Consider the following 6,000-nt stretch of genomic DNA (forward strand, 5'->3'; position numbering starts at 1 on the left):
ATTAACCTTGGTCGGTTGGTTGAGGATTTTCTTTTACTTAACCATTTTATTATTTCCCCCACCGGTTCTATTTCCTCCTCCGGTTCCGATCCTTCTTCCGGTTCCGATTCTTCTTCCGGTTCCTCTTCGGGAACTTGTGAATCAGTCCACGAATCATTCCAAATTACATTTGACTCTTCATTATTATTAGGTGAGTCAATGGGACTTGTATTAGAGGTAGACATCTATCACATAATATCAAACACGTTAAGAGATTAATATATCACATAATATTCACATGTTAAAAATATATAGTTTCTAACAAAATTTGTTAAGCAATCATTTTTCAAGTAAACACGGTCGAAGTCCAGACTCACTAATGCATCCTAACAAACTCGATAAGACACACTAATGCAAAATTCTGGTTCTCTAAGACCAACGCTCTGATACCAACTGAAATGTCCCGTTCTTATTGATTAAAAACGTTCCATATTAATTGATTTCGTTGCGAGGTTTTGACCTCTATATGAGACGTTTTTCAAAGACTGCATTCATTTTTAAAACAAACCATAACCTTTATTTCATAAATAAAGGTTTAAAAAGCTTTACGTAGATTATCAAATAATGATAATCTAAAATATCATGTTTACACACGACCATTACATAATGGTTTACAATACAAATATGTTACATCGAAATCAGTTTCTTGAATGCAGTTTTTACACAATATCATACAAACACGGACTCCAAATCTTGTCCTTATTTTAGTATGCAACAGCGGAAGCTCTTAGTATTCACCTGAGAATAAACATGCTTTAAACGTCAACAAAAATGTTGGTGAGTTATAGGTTTAACCTATATATATCAAATCGTAACAATAGACCACAAGATTTCATATTTCAATACACATCCCATACATAGAGATAAAAATCATTCATATGGTGAACACCTGGTAACCGACATTAACAAGATGCATATATAAGAATATCCCCATCATTCCGGGACACCCTTCGGATATGATATAAATTTCGAAGTACTAAAGCATCCGGTAATTTGGATGGGGTTTGTTAGGCCCAATAGATCTATCTTTAGGATTCGCGTCAATTAGGGTGTCTATTCCTTAATTCTTAGATTACCAGACTTAATAAAAAGGGGCATATTCGATTTCGATAATTCAACCATAGAATATAGTTTCACGTACTTGTGTCTATTTTGTAAATCATTTATAAAACCTGCATGTATTCTCATCCCAAAAATATTAGATTTTAAAAGTGGGACTATAACTCACTTTCACAGATTTTTTACTTCGTCGGGAAGTAAGACTTGGCTACTGGTCGATTCACGAACCTATAACAAATATGTACATATATATCAAAGTATGTTCAAAATATATTTACAACACTTTTAATACATTTTGATGTTTTAAGTTTATTAAGTCAGCTGTCCTCATTAGTAACCTACAACTAGTTGTCCACAGCTAGATGTACAGAAATAAATCGATAAATATTATCTTGAATCAATCCGCGATCCAGTGTATACGTATCTCAGTATTGATCACAACTCAAACTATATATATTTTGGAATCAACCTCAACCCTGTATAGCTACCTCCAACATTCACATATAGAGTGTCTATGGTTGTTCCGAAATATATATAGATGTGTCGACATGATAGGTCGAAACATTGTATACGTGTCTATGGTATCTCAAGATTACATAATATACAATACAAGTTGATTAAGTTATGGTTGGAATAGATTTGTTACCAATTTTCACGTAGCTAAAATGAGAAAAATTATCCAATCTTGTTTTACCCATAACTTCTTCATTTTAAATCCATTTTGAGTGAATAAAATTGCTATGGTTTCATATTGAACTCTATTTTATGAATCTAAATAGAAAAAGTATAGGTTTTTAGTCGGAAAAATAAGTTACAAGTCGTTTTTGTAAAGGTAGTCATTTCAGTCGAAAGAACGACGTCTAGATGACTATTTTAGAAAACATACTTCCACTTTGAGTTTAACCATAATTTTTGGATATAGTTTCATGTTCATAATAAAAATCATTTTCCCAGAATAACAACTTTTAAATCAAAGTTTATCATAGTTTTTAATTAACTAACCCAAAACAGCCCGCGGTGTTACTACGACGGCGTAAATCCGGTTTTACGGTGTTTTTCGTGTTTCCAGGTTTTAAATCATTAAGTTAGAATATCATATAGATATAGAACATGTGTTTAGTTGATTTTAAAAGTCAAGTTAGAAGGATTAACTTTTATTTTCGAACAAGTTTAGAATTAACTAAACTATGTTCTAGTGATTACAAGTTTAAACCTTCGAATAAGATAGCTTTATATGTATGAATCGAATGATGTTATGAACATCATTACTACCTCAAGTTCCTTGGATAAACCTACTGGAAATGAGAAAAATAGATCTAGCTTCAAAGGATCCTTGGATGGCTTGAAAGTTCTTGAAGCAGAATCATGACACGAAAACAATTTCAAGTAAGATTTCCACTCGAAATAAGATTGTTATAGTTATAGAAATTGAATTAAAGTTTGAATATGATTATTACCTTGTATTAGAAAGATAACCTACTGTAAGTAACAAAGGTTTCTTGATCTTGGATGATTACTTGGAATGGATTTAGAAAACTTGGAAGTAAACTTGCAATCTTGGAAGTATTCTTGATTTTATGAAACTAGAACTTTTGGAATTTATGAAGAACACTTAGAACTTGAAGATAGAACTTGAGAGAGATCTATTAGATGAAGAAAATTGAAGAATGAAAGTGTTTGTAGGTGTTTTTGGTCGTTGGTGTATGGATTAGATATAAAGGATATGTAATTTTGTTTTCATGTAAATAAGTCATGAATGATTATTCATATTTTTGTAATTTTATGAGATATTTCATGCTAGTTGCCAAATGATGGTTCCCACATGTGTTAGGTGACTCACATGGGCTGCTAAGAGCTGATCATTGGAATGTATATACCAATAGTACATATATCTAAAAGCTGTGTATTGTACGAGTACGAATACGGGTGCATACGAGTAGAATTGTTGATGAAACTGAACGAGGATGTAATTGTAAGCATTTTTGTTAAGTAGAAGTATTTTGATAAGTGTCTTGAAGTCTTTCAAAAGTGTATGAATACATATTAAAACACTACATGTATATACATTTTAACTGAGTCGTTAAGTCATCGTTAGTCGTTACATGTAAATGTTGTTTTGAAACCTTTAGGTTAACGATCTTGTTGAATGTTGTTAACCCATTATTTATTATAACAAATGAGATGTTAAATTGTTATATTATCATGATATTATGATATATAATATATCTTAGTATGATATATATACAGTTAAATGTCGTTACAACGATAATCGTTACATATATGTCTCGTTTCGAAATCATTAAGTTAGTAGTCTTATTTTTACATATGTATTTCATTGTTAATACACTTAATAATATATTTACTTATCATTTAACATAATTAACCAAGTGTATCAATATCTTAATATGATTCATATGTACCTAGTAAGACGTTGTTATAACGATAATCGTTATATATATCGTTTTCGAGTTTCTTAAATTAATAGTCTCATTTTTATGTATATAACTCATTGTTAAAATACCTAATGAGATACATACTTATAATAAAATCATGTTAACTATATATATAACCATATATATGTCATCGTATAGTTTTTACAAGTTTTAACGTTCGTGAATCACCGGTCAACTTGGGTGGTCAATTGTTTATATGAAACCTATTTCAATTAATCAAGTCTTAACAAGTTTGATTGCTTAACATGTTGGAAACACTTAATCATGTAAATAACAATTTCATGTAATATATATATAAATATGGAAAAGTTCGGGTCACTACAAGTACACCTTTACTAACTTTAGGTACTACTAATTATTATATGTTACAAGAGTCTTTTATGGTTTTTTACACCATTTTTCTTTTTGTCCCTATCTTGGATTAAATGGGAACAACTCGTGTTCAAATAAATTTGAACTTTGAATAGTCAAATAGGTCGTAGGACCTTGTCAATCAGACACGTGAACAATTCTAACATTTTAATCCTATGTTTTATTGCAGGCTGTAGCTCCTTTATTTTCACTTGTAGCCCCAAAATACCAATTCAAAGGTGCCAACAAAAGGGGAATTCCAGTCTCAAGGGACCCAGCTGCTCTCATAGCCAAATACACCGACCCGTTAGTATACACCGGGCCCATGAGAATCCGAACGGGTCATGAAGTTCTTCGCATATCGACTCATTTGATGCAAAACTTCAAGTCCGTAACCGTACCCTTCTTCGTTCTTCATGGAAGTGCAGATAAAGTGACTGATCCACTTGCTTCTCAGGACTTGTACAATGAGGCTGCTTCAAAGTACAAGCACATAAAGCTTTATGAAGGGTTCTTGCATGATCTTACATTTGAACCCGAGCATGAAGAAATAGGGAAAGATATTATTGATTGGATAGAGATGAAGCTAAGTTGTTACCATTGTTAGAAATGTGAAATATTAGGTGATGATTTTGGTTGTTTTTTGAAAGGATTTATATGTAAGTATGCCTATGGGTTTGAATTTGGATATTTGGTGCTTGATAACCTTATAGTATAGCTTTAACCTGCATGTGCAAGCAATATTTTTGAGTTCATTTTCATTAAAAAAATAAAAAATAAAATAATGAAAAAATGGACCCATTGCAGTGACGACTTTTAGCTTTGAAGCCCTTTCCTAGTGTTGAAGAAATAGACTTCGCACATGTGCAAGTGGAAGCCCTTTTAGAGGTTGTAAAGGTCGGTCATCTAGGTTTAATTAGTTGCCTGGCAAGTTCAAGTTTGAAATAGTTTGACCTGGCTCGGCCAAACCGGTCAAAAGTTGTCAGTTAAACGGATAAAAAAATGGTCTATTATTGAATTTTGTTGGTTAAAGTTAAATTGAATTTAGTCGGTTAAAATCGAATATTATGTTGTAAAATCAATCAAAATTGGTTAAAAACTCCAAAAAATAATTAGAAGTTGGTCAATGTTCAATTGGTCACTAGTTCAGATTTTGAAATAGTCTGACCCGCCAAGGCTAAGCCAGTAACAGTTTTCGGTAAAACGGGTAAAATGGTCTATTATAGAGTTTAGACTTTAGTTTATCGAGGTTAAAGTCAAATATTGAATTTAGTCAATTATATTCGAATTTATGCTTAAAAATCAATCAAAACCGGTTACAAACTCTTAAAATCAATCAAAGTTAAAGTTGGTCAATGTTCGAGTAGTCACTTATCTGATAGAGTGTCGTTTGATAAAACTGAGTTGTTATTATTTTGAATGAACGACATGAATTGAGTAAATTCTTATTAACGTGTTACATGAACACAAAATTTAATATACTCCTTGGTTAAGTGTTCTCGATATGATTTAAGAAGGATATTACAGAAAATTTAGTGCTTAATGGTTAAGAGAGTGTTTCAAATCGTTTAGTACTGAATTCCGAACCATTTAGCACCATATGTCATTCAGAGGTCATAAACATAAACGCTGAATGCTGAATGTTTCATCATTCAACGTTGAACTATTCCATTAAGAGAGAAACAAAAGCACCGTTAGCCTCTAAAAGGTGTTGACTTATAATTCCGACAAATACAACCTTGTTTGTGGTCCTACACATGACTAAAAGTAATGCTTGTTCACTAATTGTTTGTGGTCCTAGAAGTATGCATCTCAGAAATAATAAATAAAAATAATCACACGAATAAATAAAAATAATCAAAAACCTTGCCACTAGAACTCTATTCATTAAGAAGTGATGAAATGAAAACAGCTATAATTAAATTATACACCACCAAAGATCAAAACCACATGTTGAATGCAACAACCTTAACATATAGCAACCCAAATCAAGGTGACTTGTTATTTACTGCCAAATATATATCTATATAGAAGTTATTTATACAAGTAAGTTTAGAAAGCAATATAAGTATTCGATACCATAAACATAAACTCGAAT

The 6,000-nt window shown here is 31.4% G+C and overlaps 1 pseudogene; it reads left to right on the top strand.

The window, feature by feature from the left end:
* Positions 1 to 4,509, top strand: part of LOC139876078 (uncharacterized) — a 54,480-nt pseudogene extending 49,971 nt beyond the window's left edge.
* Positions 4,510 to 6,000: the final 1,491 nt, after the last annotated feature.

This window comes from Rutidosis leptorrhynchoides, chromosome 11 (genome assembly GCF_046630445.1).
Source record: "Rutidosis leptorrhynchoides isolate AG116_Rl617_1_P2 chromosome 11, CSIRO_AGI_Rlap_v1, whole genome shotgun sequence".
NCBI lineage: Eukaryota > Viridiplantae > Streptophyta > Magnoliopsida > Asterales > Asteraceae > Rutidosis > Rutidosis leptorrhynchoides.